The sequence below is a fragment of the Carcharodon carcharias genome, chromosome 11 (genome assembly GCF_017639515.1).
Source record: "Carcharodon carcharias isolate sCarCar2 chromosome 11, sCarCar2.pri, whole genome shotgun sequence".
NCBI lineage: Eukaryota > Metazoa > Chordata > Chondrichthyes > Lamniformes > Lamnidae > Carcharodon > Carcharodon carcharias.
The window spans coordinates 118368897-118387027 of record NC_054477.1 but is presented as its reverse complement, the minus strand read 5'-3'; positions in this window follow the sequence as shown (position 1 = coordinate 118387027).

Genomic DNA, 18131 nt, shown 5'->3' with positions numbered 1-18131 from the left:
TTTCATTCTCTACCCCTCTCTTCAGCCTGTGCTCAGGGTTTCAGTCTCTACCCCTCTCTTCAGCCTGTGCTCTGGGTTTCAGTCTCTACCCCTCTCTTCAGCCAGTGCTCAGGGTTTCATTCTCTACCCCTCTCTTCAGCCTGTGCTCTGGGTTTCAGTCTCTACCCCACTCTTCAGCCTGTGCTCTGGGTTTCAGTCTTTACCACTCTCTTCAGCCTGTGCTCTGGGTTACTGTCTGAATCCCTTTCTTCAGCCAGTGCTCAGGGTTTACGACTCTACCCCTTTCTTCAGCTTGTGCTCAGGGTTTCAGTCTCTAACCCTCTCTTCAGCCTGTGCTCAGGGTTTCAGTCTCAACCTGTCCTTCAGCCTGTACTCAGGGCTTCAGTCTCTATCCCTCTCTTTAGCCTGTGTTCAGGCTTTCAGTCTCTATCCCATTCTTCAGCCTGTGCTCAGGATTTCAGTCTCAACCCGTTCTTCAGCCCGTGCTCAGGGTTTCATTCTCAATCCCTCTCTTCAGCCTGTGCTCAGGGTTTCAGTTTCAACCCGTTCTTCAGCCGGTGCTCTGGGTTTCAGTCTCTTCCCTTCTCTTCGGCCTGTGCTCAGGATTTCAGTCTGTATCCCTCTCTTCAGCCTGTGCTCGGGGTGTCAGTCTCTACCCTTCTCTTAAGCCTGTGCTCAGGATTTCAGTGTTTACCCATCTCTTCAGCCAGTCCTCAGGGTTTCAGTCTCCACCTGTTCTTCAGTCTGTACTCAGGTTTTCAGTCTCTACCCTTCTCTTCAGCCTGTGCTCAGGTTTTCAGTTTCTACCCCTTTCTTCAGCCTGTGTTCAGGGATTCAGTCTCTACCCCTTTCTTCAGCCTGTCCTCAGGGTTTCAGTCTCTACCCCTCTTTTCAGCCTGTGCTCCGGGTTTCAGTCTCAACCTGTTCTTCAGTCTGTACTCAGGGTTTCAGTCTCTACCCCATCTTCAGCCTATAGTCAGAGCTTCAGTCCCTACCCCTGTCTTCAGCCTGTGTTCAGGCTTTTAGTCTCTACCCCTCTCTTCAGCCTGTGTTCAGGATTTTAGTCTCTACCTCTTTTTTCAACCTGTGCTGAGGGTTTCAGTCTCTAACCCTATCTTCACCCTGTGCTCGGGGTGTCAGTCTCTACCCTTCTCTTCAGCCTTTGCTCAGGGTTTCAGTCTTTACCCCTCTCTTCAGCCTGTGCTCTGGGTTTCAGTCTCTACCCCTCTCTTCAGCCTGTGCTCTGGGTTTCTGTCTCAATCCCTTTCTTCAACCTGTGCTCAGGGTTTAAGACTCTACCCCTTTCTTCAGCTTGTGCTCAGGGTTTCAGTCTCTAACCCTCTCTTCAGCCTGTGCTCAGGGTTTCAGTCTCAACCTGTCCTTCAGCCTGTACTCAGGGCTTCAGTCTCTATCCCTCTCTTCAGCCTGTGTTTAGGCTTTCAGTCTCTATTCCATTCGTCAGCCTGTGCTCAGGGTTTCAGTCTCAACCCGTTCTTCAGCCCGTGCTCAGGGTTTCATTCTCAATCCCTCTCTTCAGCCTGTGCTCAGGGTTTCAGTCTCAACCCGTTCTTCAGCCCGTGCTCAGGGTTTCATTCTCAATCCCTCTCTTCAGCCTGTGCTCAGGGTTTCAGTCTCAACCCGTTCTTCAGCCGCTGCTCTGGGTTTCAGTCTCTTCCCTTCTCTTTGGCCTGTGCTCAGGAGTTCAGTCTGTATCCCTCTCTTCAGCCTGTATTCAGGCTTTCAGTCTCTACCCATCTCTTCAGCCTGTGCTCAGGGTTTCAGTCTCAACCTGTTCTTCAGTCTGTACTCAGGGTTTCAGTCTCTAACCCTCTCTTCAGCCTGTGCTCAGGGTTTCAGTCTCAACCTGTTCTTCAGTCTGTACTCAGGGTTTCAGTCTCTAACCCTCTCTTCAGCCTGAGCTCAGGGTTTCAGGCTCAACCAGGCCTTCAGCCTATACTCAGGGCTTCAGTCTCTACCCCTCTCTTCAGCCTGTGTTCAGGGTTTTAGTCTCTACCTCTTTTTTCAGCCTGAGCTCAGGGTTTCAGTCTGTACCCCTTTCTTCACCCTGTGCTCGGGGTGTCAGTCTCTACCCTTCTCTTCAGCCTGTGCTCAGGGTTTCAATCTTTACCCATCTCTTCAGCCTGTGCTCAGGGTTTCAGTCTCAACCCCTTCATTCAGCCTGTGCTCAGGGTTTCAGACTCTACCCCTTTCTTCAGCCTGTGCTCAGGGTTTCAGTCTCTAACCCTCTCTTCAGCCTGTGCTCAGGGTTTCAGTCTCAACCTGTCCTTCAGCCTGTACTCAGGCCTTCAATCTCTACCCCTCTCTTCAGCCTGTGTACAGGTTTTTAGTCTCTACCCCTTTCTTCAGCCTGTGCTCAGGATTTCAGTCTCAACCCATTCTTCAGCCCTTGCTAAGGGTTTCATTCTCTACCCCTCTCTTCAGCCTGTGCTCTGGGTTTCAGTCTCTACCCCTCACTTCAGCCTGTGCTCTGGGTTTCAGTCTCTACCCCTCTCTTCAGCCTGTGCTCTGGGTTTCTGTCTCAATCCCTTTCTTCAGCCTGTGCTCCGGGTTTCAGACTCTACCCCATTCTTCAGACTGTGCTCAGGGTTTCAGTCTCAACCTGTTCTTCAGTCTGTAATCAGGTTTTCAGTCTCTACCCCTTTCTTCAGCCTGTGCTCAGGGTTTCAGTCTCAAACTGTCCTTCAGCCTGTACTCAGGCCTTCAGTCTCTACCCCTCTCTTCAGCCTGTGTTCAGGATTTTAGTCTCTACCTCTTTTTTCACCCTGTGCTCGGGGTGTCAGTCTCTACCCTTCTCTTCAGCCTGTGCTCTGGGTTTCAGTCTTTACCCCTCTCTTCAGCCTGTGCTCTGGGTTTCTGTCTCTACCCCTCTCTTCAGCCTGTCCTCAGGGTTTCAGTCTCTACCCCTCTCCTCAGCCTGTGCTCTGGGTTTCTGTCTCTACCCCTTTCTTCAGCCTGTCCTCAGGGTTTCAGTCTCTACCCCTCTCTTCAGCCTGTGCTCTGGGTTTCAGTCTCTACCCCACTCTTCAGCCTTCTGCTCAGGGTTTCAGTCTCAACCACTTTCTTCAGCCTGTGCTCAGGGTGTCAGACTCTACCCCATTCTTTAGCCTGTGCTCACGGTTTCAGTCTCTAACCCTCTCTTCAGCCTGTGCTCAGGGTTTCAGTCTCAAACTGTCCTTCAGCCTGTACTCAGGCCTTCAGTCTCTACCTCTCTCTTCAGCCTGTGTACAGGTTTTTAGTCTCTACCCCTTTCTTCAGCCTGTGCTCAGGATCTCAGTCTCAACCCATTCTTCAGCCCTTGCTCAAGGTTTCATTTTCTACCCCTCTCTTCAGCCTGTGCTCAGGGTTTCAGTCTCAACCTGTTCTTCAGCCGGTGCTCGGGGTTTCAGTCTCTTCCCCTCTCTTCAGCCTGTGCTTAAGGTTTCTGACTCAATCCCTTTCTACAGCCTGTGCTCAGGGTTTCAGACTCTACCCCTTTCTTCAGCCTGTGCTCAGGGTTTAAGACTCTACCCCTTTCTTCAGCTTGTGCTCAGGGTTTCAGTCTCTAACCCTCTCTTCAGCCTGTGCTCAGGGTTTCAGTCTCAACCTGTCCTTCAGCCTGTACTCAGGGCTTCAGTCTCTATCCCTCTCTTCAGCCTGTGTTCAGGCTTTCAGTCTCTATCCCATTCTTCGCCTAAGCTCAGGATTTCAGTCTCAACAGGTTCTTCAGCCCGTGCTCAGGGTTTCAATCTCAATCCCTCTCTTCAGCCTGTGCTCAGGGTTTCAGTCTCAACCCGTTCTTCAGCCGGTGCTCTGGGTTTCAGTCTCTTCCCTTCTCTTCGGCCTGTGCTCAGGATTTCAGTCTGTATCCCTCTCTTCAGCCTGTACTCAGGGTTTCACTCTCTACCCATCTCTTCAGCCTGTGCTCAGGGTTTCATTCTCAACCTGTTCTTCAGTCTGTACTCAGGGTTTCAGTCTCTACCCCTCTCTTCAGCCTGCGCTCAGGGTTTCAGTCTCTAACCCTCTCTTCAGCCTGAGCTCAGGGTTTCAGGCTCAACCAGTCCTTCAGCCTATACTCAGGGCTTCAGTCTCTACCCCTCTCTTCAGCCTGTGTTCAGGGTTTTAGTCTCTACCTCTTTTTTCAGCCTGTGCTCAGGGTTTCTGTCTGTACCCCTTTCTTCACCCTGTGCTCAGGGTGTCAGTATCTACCCTTCTCTTCAGCCTGTGCTCAGGATTTCAGTCTTTACCCATCTCTTCAGCCAGTGCTCAGGGTTTCAGTCTCAACCCCTTCCTTCAGCCTGTGCTCAGGGTTTCAGACTCTACCCCGTTCTTCAGCCTGTGCTCAGGGTTTCAGTCTCAAAGCCTCTCTTCAGCCTGTGCTCAGGTTTTAAGTCTCAACCTGTCCTTCAGCCTGTACTCAGGCCTTCAGTCTCTACCCCTTTCTTCAGCCTGTGCTCAGGATTTCAGTCTCAACCCATTCTTCATCCCTTGCTCAGGGTTTCATTCTCTACCCCTCTCTTCCGCCTGTGCTCTGGGTTTCAGTCTCTAACCCTCTCTTCAGCCTGTGCTCTGGGTTTCAGTCTCTACCCCTCTCTTCAGCCTGTGCTCTGGGTTTCTGTCTCAACCTGTTCTTCAGTCTGTACTCAGGGTTTCAGTCTCTACCCCTCTCTTCAGCCTGCGCTCAGGGATTCAGTCTCTAACCCTCTCTTCAGCCTGAGCTCAGGGTTTCAGGCTCAACCAGTCCTTCAGCCTATACTCAGGGCTTCAGTCTCTACCCCTCTCTTCAGCCTGTGTTCAGGGTTTTAGTCTCTACCTCTTTTTTCAGCCTGTGCTCAGGGTTTCAGTCTGTACACCTTTCTTCACCCTGTGCTCGGGGTGTCAGTCTCTACCCTTCTCTTCAGCCTGTGCTCAGGATTTCAGTCTTTACCCATCTCTTCAGCCAGTGCTCAGGGTTTCAGTCTCAACCCCTTCCTTCAGCCTGTGCTCAGGGTTTCAGACTCTACCCCTTTCTTCAGCCTGTGCTCAGGGTTTCAGTCTCTAACCCTCTCTTCAGCCTGTGCTCAGGGTTTCAGTCTCAACCTGTCCTTCAGCCTGTACTCAGGCCTTCAGTCTCTACCCCTTTCTTCAGCCTGTGCTCAGGATTTCAGTCTCAACCCATTCTTCAGCCCTTGCTCAGGGTTTCATTCTCTACCCCTCTCTTCAGCCTGTGCTCTGGGTTTCAGTCTCTACCCCTCTCTTCAGCCTGTGCTCTGGGTTTCTGTCTCAATCCCTTTCTTCAGCCTGTGCTCCGGGTTTCAGACTCTACCCCATTCTTCAGACTGTGCTCAGGGTTTCAGTCTCAACCTGTTCTTCAGTCTGTAATCAGGTTTTCAGTCTCTACCCCTTTCTTCAGCCTGTGCTCAGGGTTTCAGTCTCAAACTGTCCTTCAGCCTGTACTCAGGCCTTCAGTCTCTACCCCTCTCTTCAGCCTGTGTTCAGGATTTTAGTCTCTACCTCTTTTTTCACCCTGTGCTCGGGGTGTCAGTCTCTACCCTTCTCTTCAGCCTGTGCTCTGGGTTTCAGTCTTTACCCCTCTCTTCAGCCTGTGCTCTGGGTTTCTGTCTCTACCCCTCCCTTCAGCCTGTCCTCAGGGTTTCAGTCTCTACCCCTCTCCTCAGCCTGTGCTCTGGGTTTCTGTCTCTACCCCTTTCTTCAGCCTGTCCTCAGGGTTTCAGTCTCTACCCCTCTCTTCAGCCTGTGCTCTGGGTTTCAGTCTCTACCCCACTCTTCAGCCTTCTGCTCAGGGTTTCAGTCTCAACCACTTTCTTCAGCCTGTGCTCAGGGTGTCAGACTCTACCCCATTCTTTAGCCTGTGCTCACGGTTTCAGTCTCTAACCCTCTCTTCAGCCTGTGCTCAGGGTTTCAGTCTCAAACTGTCCTTCAGCCTGTACTCAGGCCTTCAGTCTCTACCTCTCTCTTCAGCCTGTGTACAGGTTTTTAGTCTCTACCCCTTTCTTCAGCCTGTGCTCAGGATCTCAGTCTCAACCCATTCTTCAGCCCTTGCTCAAGGTTTCATTTTCTACCCCTCTCTTCAGCCTGTGCTCAGGGTTTCAGTCTCAACCTGTTCTTCAGCCGGTGCTCGGGGTTTCAGTCTCTTCCCCTCTCTTCAGCCTGTGCTTAAGGTTTCTGACTCAATCCCTTTCTACAGCCTGTGCTCAGGGTTTCAGACTCTACCCCTTTCTTCAGCTTGTGCTCAGGGTTTCAGTCTCTAACCCTCTCTTCAGCCTGTGCTCAGGGTTTCAGTCTCAACCTGTCCTTCAGCCTGTACTCAGGGCTTCAGTCTCTATCCCTCTCTTCAGCCTGTGTTCAGGCTTTCAGTCTCTATCCCATTCTTCGCCTAAGCTCAGGATTTCAGTCTCAACAGGTTCTTCAGCCCGTGCTCAGGGTTTCAATCTCAATCCCTCTCTTCAGCCTGTGCTCAGGGTTTCAGTCTCAACCCGTTCTTCAGCCGGTGCTCTGGGTTTCAGTCTCTTCCCTTCTCTTCGGCCTGTGCTCAGGATTTCAGTCTGTATCCCTCTCTTCAGCCTGTACTCAGGGTTTCACTCTCTACCCATCTCTTCAGCCTGTGCTCAGGGTTTCATTCTCAACCTGTTCTTCAGTCTGTACTCAGGGTTTCAGTCTCTACCCCTCTCTTCAGCCTGCGCTCAGGGTTTCAGTCTCTAACCCTCTCTTCAGCCTGAGCTCAGGGTTTCAGGCTCAACCAGTCCTTCAGCCTATACTCAGGGCTTCAGTCTCTACCCCTCTCTTCAGCATGTGTTCAGGGTTTTAGTCTCTACCTCTTTTTTCAGCCTGTGCTCAGGGTTTCTGTCTGTACCCCTTTCTTCACCCTGTGCTCAGGGTGTCAGTCTCTACCCTTCTCTTCAGCCTGTGCTCAGGATTTCAGTCTTTACCCATCTCTTCAGCCAGTGCTCAGGGTTTCAGTCTCAACCCCTTCCTTCAGCCTGTGCTCAGGGTTTCAGACTCTACCCCGTTCTTCAGCCTGTGCTCAGGGTTTCAGTCTCAAAGCCTCTCTTCAGCCTGTGCTCAGGTTTTCAGTCTCAACCTGTCCTTCAGCCTGTACTCAGGCCTTCAGTCTCTACCCCTTTCTTCAGCCTGTGCTCAGGATTTCAGTCTCAACCCATTCTTCATCCCTTGCTCAGGGTTTCATTCTCTACCCCTCTCTTCCGCCTGTGCTCTGGGTTTCAGTCTCTAACCCTCTCTTCAGCCTGTGCTCTGGGTTTCAGTCTCTACCCCTCTCTTCAGCCTGTGCTCTGGGTTTCTGTCTCAACCTGTTCTTCAGTCTGTACTCAGGGTTTCAGTCTCTACCCCTCTCTTCAGCCTGCGCTCAGGGATTCAGTCTCTAACCCTCTCTTCAGCCTGAGCTCAGGGTTTCAGGCTCAACCAGTCCTTCAGCCTATACTCAGGGCTTCAGTCTCTACCCCTCTCTTCAGCCTGTGTTCAGGGTTTTAGTCTCTACCTCTTTTTTCAGCCTGTGCTCAGGGTTTCAGTCTGTACACCTTTCTTCACCCTGTGCTCGGGGTGTCAGTCTCTACCCTTCTCTTCAGCCTGTGCTCAGGATTTCAGTCTTTACCCATCTCTTCAGCCAGTGCTCAGGGTTTCAGTCTCAACCCCTTCCTTCAGCCTGTGCTCAGGGTTTCAGACTCTACCCCTTTCTTCAGCCTGTGCTCAGGGTTTCAGTCTCTAACCCTCTCTTCAGCCTGTGCTCAGGGTTTCAGTCTCAACCTGTCCTTCAGCCTGTACTCAGGCCTTCAGTCTCTACCCCTTTCTTCAGCCTGTGCTCAGGATTTCAGTCTCAACCCATTCTTCAGCCCTTGCTCAGGGTTTCATTCTCTACCCCTCTCTTCAGCCTGTGCTCTGGGTTTCAGTCTCTACCCCTCTCTTCAGCCTGTGCTCTGGGTTTCAGTCTCTACCCCTCTCTTCAGCCTGTGCTCTGGGTTTCTGTCTCAATCCCTTTTTTCAGCCTGTGCTCAGGGTTTCAGACACTATCCCTCTCTTCAGCCTGTGCTCTGGGTTTCTGTCTCAAGCCCTTTCTTCAGCCTGTGCTCAGGGTTTCAGTCTCTAACCCTTTCTTCAGCCTGTGCTCTGGGTTTCAGTCTCTACCCCTTTCTTCAGCCTGTCCTCAGGGTTTCAGTCTCTACCCCTCTCTTCAGCCTGTGCTCTGGGTTTCAGTCTCTACCCCACTCTTCGGCCTTCTGCTCAGGGTTTCAGTCTCAACCCCTTTCTGCAGCCTGTGCTCAGGGTGTCAGACTCTACCCCTTTCTTCAGCCTGTGCTCAGGGTTTCAGTCTCTGACCCTCTCTTCATCCTGTGCTAAGGGTTTCAGTCTCAACCTGTCCTTCAGCCTGTACTCAGGCCTTCAGTCTCTACCTCTCTCTTCAGCCTGTGTACAGCTTTTTAGTCTCTACCCCTTTCTTCAGCCTGTGCTCAGGATCTCAGTCTCAACCCATTCTTCAGCCCTTGCTCAAGGATTCATTTTCTACACCTCTCTTCAGCCTGTGCTCAGGGTTTTAGTCTCAACCTGTTCTTCAGCCGGTGCTCTGGGTTTCAGTCTCTTCCCCTCTCTTCAGCCTATGCTTAAGGTTTCTGCCTCAACCCCTTTCTACAGCCTGTGCTCAGGGTTTCAGACTCTACCCCTTTCTTCAGCCTGTGCTCAGGGTTTAAGACTCTACCCCTTTCTTCAGCTTGTGCTCAGGGTTTCAGTCTCTAACCCTCTCTTCAGCCTGTGCTCAGGGTTTCAGTCTCAACCTGTCCTTCAGCCTGTACTCAGGGCTTTAGTCTCTATCCCTCTCTTCAGCCTGTGTTCAGGCTTTCAGTCTCTAACCCATTCTTCAGCCTGTGCTCAGGATTTCAGTCTCAACCCGTTCTTCAGCCCGTGCTCAGGGTTTCATTCTCAATCCCTCTCTTCAGCCTGTGCTCAGGGTTTCAGTCTCAACCCGTTCTTCAGCCGGTGCTCTGGGTTTCAGTCTCTTCCCTTCTCTTCGGCCTGTGCTCAGGATTTCAGTCTGTATCCCTCTCTTCAGCCTGTACTCAGGGTTTCACTCTCTACCCATCTCTTCAGCCTGTGCTCAGGGTTTCGGTCTCAACCTGTTCTTAAGTCTGTACTCAGGGTTTCAGTCTCTACCCCTCTCTTCAGCCTGCACTCAGGGTTTCAGTCTCTAACCCTCTCTTCAGCCTGTGCTCAGGGTTTCAGTCTTTACCCATCTCTTCAGCCAGTGCTCAGGGTTTCAGTCTCAGCCCCTTCCTTCAGCCTGTGCTCAGGGTTTCAGACTCTACCCCTTTCTTCAGCCTGTGCTCAGGGTTTCAGTCTCTAACCCTCTCTTCAGCCTGTGCTCAGGGTTTCAGTCTCAACCTGTCCTTCAGCCTGTACTCAGGCCTTCAGTCTCTACCCCTTTCTTCAGCCTATGCTCATGATTTCAGTCTCAACCCATTCTTCAGCCCTTGCTCAGGGTTTCATTCTCTACCCCTCCCTTCAGCCTGTGCTCTGGGTTTCAGTCTCTACCCCTCTCTTCAGCCTGTGCTCTGGGTTTCAGTCTCTACCCCTCTCTTCAGCCTGTGCTCTGGGTTTCTGTCTCAATCCCTTTCTTCAGCCTGTGCTCAGGGTTTCAGACACTACCCCATTCTTCAGCCTGTGCTCAGGGTTTCAGTCTTAACCTGTTCTTCAGTTTGTAATCAGGTTTTCAGTCTCTACCCCTTTCTTCAGCCTGTGCTCAGGGTTTCAGTCTCTAACCCTTTCTTCAGCCTGTGTTCAGGGTTTCAGTCTCTACCCTTCTCTTCAGCCTGTGCTCAGGGTTTCAGTCTTTACCCCTCTCATCAGCCTGTGCTCTGGGTTTCAGTCTCTACCCCACTCTTCAGCCTGTGCTCTGGGTTTCAGTCTTTACCCCTCACTTCAGCCTGTGCTCTGGGTTTCTGTCTGAATCCCTTTCTTCAGCTTGTGTTCAGGGTTTAAGACTCTACCCCTTTCTTCAGCTTGTGCTCAGGGTTTCAGTCTCTAACCCTCTCTTCAGCCTGTGCTCAGGGTTTCAGTCTCAACCTGTCCTTCAGCCTGTACTCAGGGCTTCAGTCTCTATCCCTCTCTTCAGCCTGTGTTCAGGCTTTCAGTCTCTATCCCATTCTTCAGTCTGTGCTCAGGATTTCAGTCTCAACCCGTTCTTCAGCCCGTGCTCAGGGTTTCATTCTCAATCCCTCTCTTCAGCCTGTGCTCAAGGTTTCAGTTTCAACCCGTTCTTCAGCCGGTGCTCTGGGTTTCAGTCTCTTCCTTCTCTTCGGCCTGTGCTCAGGATTTCAGTCTGTATCCCTCTCTTCAGCCTGTACTCAGTGTTTCAGTCTCTACCCATCGCTTCAGCCTGTGCTCAGGGTTTCAGTCTCAACCTGTTCTTCAGTCTGTACTCAGGGTTTCAGTCTCTACCCCTCTCTTCAGCCTGCGCTCAGGGTTTCAGTCTCTAACCCTCTCTTCAGCCTGAGCTCAGGGTTTCAGGCTCAACCAGTCCTTCAGCCTATACTCAGGGCTTTAGTCTCTACCCCTCTCTTCAGCCTGTGTTCAGGGTTTTAGTCTCTACCTCTTTTTTCAGCCTGTGCTCAGGGTTTCAGTCTGTACCCCTTTTTTCACCCTGTGCTCGGGGTGTCAGTCTCTACCCTTCTCTTCAGCCTGTGCTCAGGGTTTCAGTCTTTCCCATCTCTTCAGCCTCTGCTCAGGATTTCAATCTCAACCCCTTCCTTCAGCCTGTGCTCAGGGTTTCAGACTCTACCCCTTTCTTCAGCCTGTGCTCAGGGTTTCAGTCTCTAACCCTCTCATCAGCCTGTGCTCAGGGTTTCAGTCTCAACCGGTCCTTCAGCCTGTACTCAGGGCTTCAGTCTCTATCCCTCTCTTCAGCCTGTGTTTAGGCTTTCAGTCTCTATTCCATTCGTCAGCCTGTGCTCAGGGTTTCAGTCTCAACCCGTTCTTCAGCCCGTGCTCAGGGTTTCATTCTCAATCCCTCTCTTCAGCCTGTGCTCAGGGTTTCAGTCTCAACCCGTTCTTCAGCCCGTGCTCAGGGTTTCATTCTCAATCCCTCTCTTCAGCCTGTGCTCAGGGTTTCAGTCTCAACCCGTTCTTCAGCCGCTGCTCTGGGTTTCAGTCTCTTCCCTTCTCTTCGGCCTGTGCTCTGGGTTTCAGTCTCTACCCGTCTCTTCAGCCTGTGCTCTGGGTTTCAGTCTCTACCCCTCTCTTCAGCCTGTGCTCTGGGTTTCAGTCTCTACCCCTTTCTTCAGCCTGTGTTCAGGGTTTCAGTCTCTACCCCTCTCTTCAGCCTGTGCTCTGGGTTTCTGTCTCAAGCCCATTCTTCAGCCTGTGCTCAGGGTTTCAGACTCTACCCCTTTCTTCAGCCTGTGCACAGGGTTTCAGTCTCAACCTGTTCTTCAATCTGTACTCAGGTTTTCAGTCTCTACCCCTCTCTTCAGTCTGTGCTCAGGGTTTCAGTCTCTACCCCTTTCTTCAGCCTGTGTTCAGGGTTTCTGTCTCTACCCCTTTCTTCAGCCTGTGCTCTGGGTTTCAGTCTCTACCCCACTCTTCAGCCTTCTGCTCAGGGTTTCAGTCTCAACCACTTTCTTCAGCCTGTGCTCAGGGTTTCAGACTCTACCCCTTTCTTCAGCCTCTGCCCAGGGTTTCAGTCTCTAACCCTCTCTTCAGCCTGTGCTCAGGGTTTCAGTCTCAACCTGTCCTTCAGCCTGTACTCAGGCCTTCAGTCTCTACCCTTCTCTTCAGCCTGTGTACAGGTTTTTAGTCTCTACCCCTTTCTTCAACCTGTGCTCAGGATCTCAGTCTCAACCCATTCTTCAGCCCTTGCTCAAGGATTCATTTTCTACCCCTCTCTTCAGCCTGTGCTCAGGGTTTCAGTCTCAACCTGTTCTTCAGCCGGTGCTCTGGGTTTCAGTCTCTTCCCCTTTCTTCAGCCTGTGCTTAAGGTTTCTGCCTCAACCCCTTTCTACAGCCTGTGCTCAGGGTTTCAGACTCTACCCCTTTCTTCAGCCTGTGCTCAGGGTTTCAGTCTCAAACCATTCTGCAGCCTATTCTCAGGATTTCAGACACTACCCCATTCTTCAGCCTGTGCTCAGGGTTTCAGTCCCAACCTGTTCTTCAGTCTGTAATCAGGTTTTCAGTCTCTACCCCTTTCTTCAGCCTGTGCTCAGGGTTTCAGTCTCTAACCCTTTCTTCAGCCTGTTTTCAGGGTTTCAGTCTCTACCCCTCACTTCAGCCTGTGCTCAGGGTTTCAGTCTTTACCCCTCTCTTCAGCCTGTGCTCTGGGTTTCAGTCTCTACCCCACTCTTCAGCCTGTGCTCTGAGTTTCAGTCTTTACCCCTCTCTTCAGCCTGTGCTCTGGGTTTCTGTCTGAATCCCTTTCTTCAGCCTGTGCTCAGGGTTTAAGACTCTACCCCTTTCTTCAGCTTGTGCTCAGGGTTTCAGTCTCTAACCCTCTCTTCAGCCTGTGCTCAGGTTTTCAGTCTCAACCTGTCCTTCAGCCTGTACTCAGGGCTTCAGTCTCTATCCCTCTCTTCAGCCTGTGTTCAGGCTTTCAGTCTCTATCCCATTCTTCAGCCTGTGCTCAGGATTTCAGTCTCAACCCGTTCTTCAGCCCGTGCTCGGGGTTTCATTCTCAATCCCTCTCTACAGCCTGTGCTCAGGGTTTCAGTTTCAACCCGTTCTTCAGCCGGTGCTCTGGGTTTCAGTCTCTTCCCTTCTCTTCGGCCTGTGCTCAGGATTTCAGTCTGTATCCCTCTCTTCAGCCTGTGCTCTGGGTTTCAGTCTCTACCCGTCTCTTCAGCCTGTGCTCTGGGTTTCAGTCTCTACCCCTCTCTTCAGCCTGTGCTCTGGGTTTCAGTCTCTACCCCTTTCTTCAGCCTGTCCTCAGGGTTTCAGTCTCTACCCCTCTCTTCAGCCTGTGCTCTGGGTTTCTGTCTCAAGCCCTTTCTTCAGCCTGTTCTCAGGGTTTCAGACTCTACCCCTTTCTTCAGCCTGTGCTCAGGGTTTCAGTCTCAACCTGTTCTTCAATCTGTACTCAGGTTTTCAGTCTCTACCCCTCTCTTCAGTCTGTGCTCAGGGTTTCAGTCTCTACCCCTTTCTTCAGCCTGTGTTCAGGGTTTCAGTCTCTACCCCTTTCTTCAGCCTGTGCTCTGGGTTTCAGTCTCTACCCCTTTCTTCAGCCTGTCCTCAGGGTTTCAGTCTCTACCCCACTCTTCAGCCTTCTGCTCAGGGTTTCAGTCTCAACCACTTTCTTCAGCCTGTGCTCAGGGTTTCAGACTCTACCCCTTTCTTCAGCCTCTGCCCAGGGTTTCAGTCTCTAACCCTCTCTTCAGCCTGTGCTCAGGGTTTCAGTCTCAACCTGTCCTTCAGCCTGTACTCAGGCCTTCAGTCTCTACCCTTCTCTTCAGCCTGTGTACAGGTTTTTAGTCTCTACCCCTTTCTTCAACCTGTGCTCAGGATCTCAGTCTCAACCCATTCTTCAGCCCTTGCTCAAGGATTCATTTTCTACCCCTCTCTTCAGCCTGTGCTCAGGGTTTCAGTCTCAACCTGTTCTTCAGCCGGTGCTCTGGGTTTCAGTCTCTTCCCCTTTCTTCAGCCTGTGCTTAAGGTTTCTGCCTCAACCCCTTTCTACAGCCTGTGCTCAGGGTTTCAGACTCTACCCCTTTCTTCAGCCTGTGCTCAGGGTTTCAGTCTCAAACCATCCTGCAGCCTATTCTCAGGATTTCAGACACTACCCCATTCTTCAGCCTGTGCTCAGGGTTTCAGTCTCAACCTGTTCTTCAGTCTGTAATCAGGTTTTCAGTCTCTACCCCTTTCTTCAGCCTGTGCTCAGGGTTTCAGTCTCTAACCCTTTCTTCAGCCTTTGTTCAGGGTTTCAGTCTCTACCCCTCACTTCAGCCTGTGCTCTGGGTTTCAGTCTCTACCCCACTCTTCGGCCTTCTGCTCAGGGTTTCAGTCTCAACCCCTTTCTGCAGCCTGTGCTCAGGGTGTCAGACTCTACCCCTTTCTTCAGCCTGTGCTCAGGGTTTCAGTCTCTGACCCTCTCTTCATCCTGTGCTAAGGGTTTCAGTCTCAACCTGTCCTTCAGCCTGTACTCAGGCCTTCAGTCTCTACCTCTCTCTTCAGCCTGTGTACAGCTTTTTAGTCTCTACCCCTTTCTTCAGCCTGTGCTCAGGATCTCAGTCTCAACCCATTCTTCAGCCCTTGCTCAAGGATTCATTTTCTACACCTCTCTTCAACCTGTGCTCAGGGTTTTAGTCTCAACCTGTTCTTCAGCCGGTGCTCTGGGTTTCAGTCTCTTCCCCTCTCTTCAGCCTATGCTTAAGGTTTCTGCCTCAACCCCTTTCTACAGCCTGTGCTCAGGGTTTCAGACTCTACCCCTTTCTTCAGCCTGTGCTCAGGGTTTAAGACTCTACCCCTTTCTTCAGCTTGTGCTCAGGGTTTCAGTCTCTAACCCTCTCTTCAGCCTGTGCTCAGGGTTTCAGTCTCAACCTGTCCTTCAGCCTGTACTCAGGGCTTCAGTCTCTATCCCTCTCTTCAGCCTGTGTTCAGGCTTTCAGTCTCTAACCCATTCTTCAGCCTGTGCTCAGGATTTCAGTCTCAACCCGTTCTTCAGCCCGTGCTCAGGGTTTCATTCTCAATCCCTCTCTTCAGCCTGTGCTCAGGGTTTCAGTCTCAACCCGTTCTTCAGCCGGTGCTCTGGGTTTCAGTCTCTTCCCTTCTCTTCGGCCTGTGCTCAGGATTTCAGTCTGTATCCCTCTCTTCAGCCTGTACTCAGGGTTTCACTCTCTACCCATCTCTTCAGCCTGTGCTCAGGGTTTCGGTCTCAACCTGTTCTTAAGTCTGTACTCAGGGTTTCAGTCTCTACCCCTCTCTTCAGCCTGCACTCAGGGTTTCAGTCTCTAACCCTCTCTTCAGCCTGTGCTCAGGGTTTCAGTCTTTACCCATCTCTTCAGCCAGTGCTCAGGGTTTCAGTCTCAGCCCCTTCCTTCAGCCTGTGCTCAGGGTTTCAGACTCTACCCCTTTCTTCAGCCTGTGCTCAGGGTTTCAGTCTCTAACCCTCTCTTCAGCCTGTGCTCAGGGTTTCAGTCTCAACCTGTCCTTCAGCCTGTACTCAGGCCTTCAGTCTCTACCCCTTTCTTCAGCCTATGCTCATGATTTCAGTCTCAACCCATTCTTCAGCCCTTGCTCAGGGTTTCATTCTCTACCACTCCCTTCAGCCTGTGCTCTGGGTTTCAGTCTCTACCCCTCTCTTCAGCCTGTGCTCAGGGTTTCAGTCTCTACCCCTCTCTTCAGCCTGTGCTCTGGGTTTCTGTCTCAATCCCTTTCTTCAGCCTGTGCTCAGGGTTTCAGACACTACCCCATTCTTCAGCCTGTGCTCAGGGTTTCAGTCTCAACCTGTTCTTCAGTTTGTAATCAGGTTTTCAGTCTCTACCCCTTTCTTCAGCCTGTGCTCAGGGTTTCAGTCTCTAACCCTTTCTTCAGCCTGTGTTCAGGGTTTCAGTCTCTACCCTTCTCTTCAGCCTGTGCTCAGGGTTTCAGTCTTTACCCCTCTCTTCAGCCTGTGCTCTGGGTTTCAGTCTCTACCCCACTCTTCAGCCTGTGCTCTGGGTTTCAGTCTTTACCCCTCACTTCAGCCTGTGCTCTGGGTTTCTGTCTGAATCCCTTTCTTCAGCTTGTGTTCAGGGTTTAAGACTCTACCCCTTTCTTCAGCTTGTGCTCAGGGTTTCAGTCTCTAACCCTCTCTTCAGCCTGTGCTCAGGGTTTCAGTCTCAACCTGTCCTTCAGCCTGTACTCAGGGCTTCAGTCTCTATCCCTCTCTTCAGCCTGTGTTCAGGCTTTCAGTCTCTATCCCATTCTTCAGTCTGTGCTCAGGATTTCAGTCTCAACCCGTTCTTCAGCCCGTGCTCAGGGTTTCATTCTCAATCCCTCTCTTCAGCCTGTGCTCAAGGTTTCAGTTTCAACCCGTTCTTCAGCCGGTGCTCTGGGTTTCAGTCTCTTCCTTCTCTTCGGCCTGTGCTCAGGATTTCAGTCTGTATCCCTCTCTTCAGCCTGTACTCAGTGTTTCAGTCTCTACCCATCGCTTCAGCCTGTGCTCAGGGTTTCAGTCTCAACCTGTTCTTCAGTCTGTACTCAGGGTTTCAGTCTCTACCCCTCTCTTCAGCCTGCGCTCAGGGTTTCAGTCTCTAACCCTCTCTTCAGCCTGAGCTCAGGGTTTCAGGCTCAACCAGTCCTTCAGCCTATACTCAGGGCTTTAGTCTCTACCCCTCTCTTCAGCCTGTGTTCAGGGTTTTAGTCCCTACCTCTTTTTTCAGCCTGTGCTCAGGGTTTCAGTCTGTACCCCTTTTTTCACCCTGTGCTCGGGGTGTCAGTCTCTACCCTTCTCTTCAGCCTGTGCTCAGGGTTTCAGTCTTTCCCATCTCTTCAGCCTCTGCTCAGGATTTCAATCTCAACCCCTTCCTTCAGCCTGTGCTCAGGGTTTCAGACTCTACCCCTTTCTTCAGCCTGTGCTCAGGGTTTCAGTCTCTAACCCTCTCATCAGCCTGTGCTCAGGGTTTCAGTCTCAACCTGTCCTTCAGCCTGTACTCAGGCCTTCAGTCTCTACCCCTTTCTTCAGCCTGTGCTCAGGATTTCAGTCTCAACCCATTCTTCAGCCCTTGCTCAGGGTTTCATTCTCTACCGCTCTCTTCAGCCTGTGCTCTGGGTTTCAGTCTCTACCCGTCTCTTCAGCCTGTGCTCTGGGTTTCAGTCTCTACCCCTCTCTTCAGCCTGTGCTCTGGGTTTCAGTCTCTACCCCTTTCTTCAGCCTGTCCTCAGGGTTTCAGTCTCTACCCCTCTCTTCAGCCTGTGCTCTGGGTTTCTGTCTCAAGCCCATTGTTCAGCCTGTGCTCAGGGTTTCAGACTCTACCCCTTTCTTCAGCCTGTGCTCAGGGTTTCAGTCTCAACCTGTTCTTCAATCTGTACTCAGGTTTTCAGTCTCTACCCCTCTCTTTAGTCTGTGCTCAGGGTTTCAGTCTCTACCCCTTTCTTCAGCCTGTGTTCAGGGTTTCTGTCTCTACCCCTTTCTTCAGCCTGTGCTCTGGGTTTCAGTCTCTACCCCTTTCTTCAGCCTGTCCTCAGGGTTTCAGTCTCTACCCCACTCTTCAGCCTTCTGCTCAGGGTTTCAGTCTCAACCACTTTCTTCAGCCTGTGCTCAGGGTTTCAGACTCTACCCCTTTCTTCAGCCTCTGCCCAGGGTTTCAGTCTCTAACCCTCTCTTCAGCCTGTGCTCAGGGTTTCAGTCTCAACCTGTCCTTCAGCCTGTACTCAGGCCTTCAGTCTCTACCCTTCTCTTCAGCCTGTGTACAGGTTTTTAGTCTCTACCCCTTTCTTCAACCTGTGCTCAGGATCTCAGTCTCAACCCATTCTTCAGCCCTTGCTCAAGGATTCATTTTCTACCCCTCTCTTCAGCCTGTGCTCAGGGTTTCAGTCTCAACCTGTTCTTCAGCCGGTGCTCTGGGTTTCAGTCTCTTCCCCTTTCTTCAGCCTGTGCTTAAGGTTTCTGCCTCAACCCCTTTCTACAGCCTGTGCTCAGGGTTTCAGACTCTACCCCTTTCTTCAGCCTGTGCTCAGGGTTTCAGTCTCAAACCATTCTGCAGCCTATTCTCAGGATTTCAGACACTACCCCATTCTTCAGCCTGTGCTCAGGGTTTCACTCCCAACCTGTTCTTCAGTCTGTAATCAGGTTTTCAGTCTCTACCCCTTTCTTCAGCCTGTGCTCAGGGTTTCAGTCTCTAACCCTTTCTTCAGCCTGTGTTCAGGGTTTCAGTCTCTACCCCTCACTTCAGCCTGTGCTCAGGGTTTCAGTCTTTACCCCTCTCTTCAGCCTGTGCTCTGGGTTTCAGTCTCTACCCCACTCTTCAGCCTGTGCTCTGAGTTTCAGTCTTTACCCCTCTCTTCAGCCTGTGCTCTGGGTTTCTGTCTGAATCCCTTTCTTCAGCCTGTGCTCAGGGTTTAAGACTCTACCCCTTTCTTCAGCTTGTGCTCAGGGTTTCAGTCTCTAACCCTCTCTTCAGCCTGTGCTCAGGTTTTCAGTCTCAACCTGTCCTTCAGCCTGTACT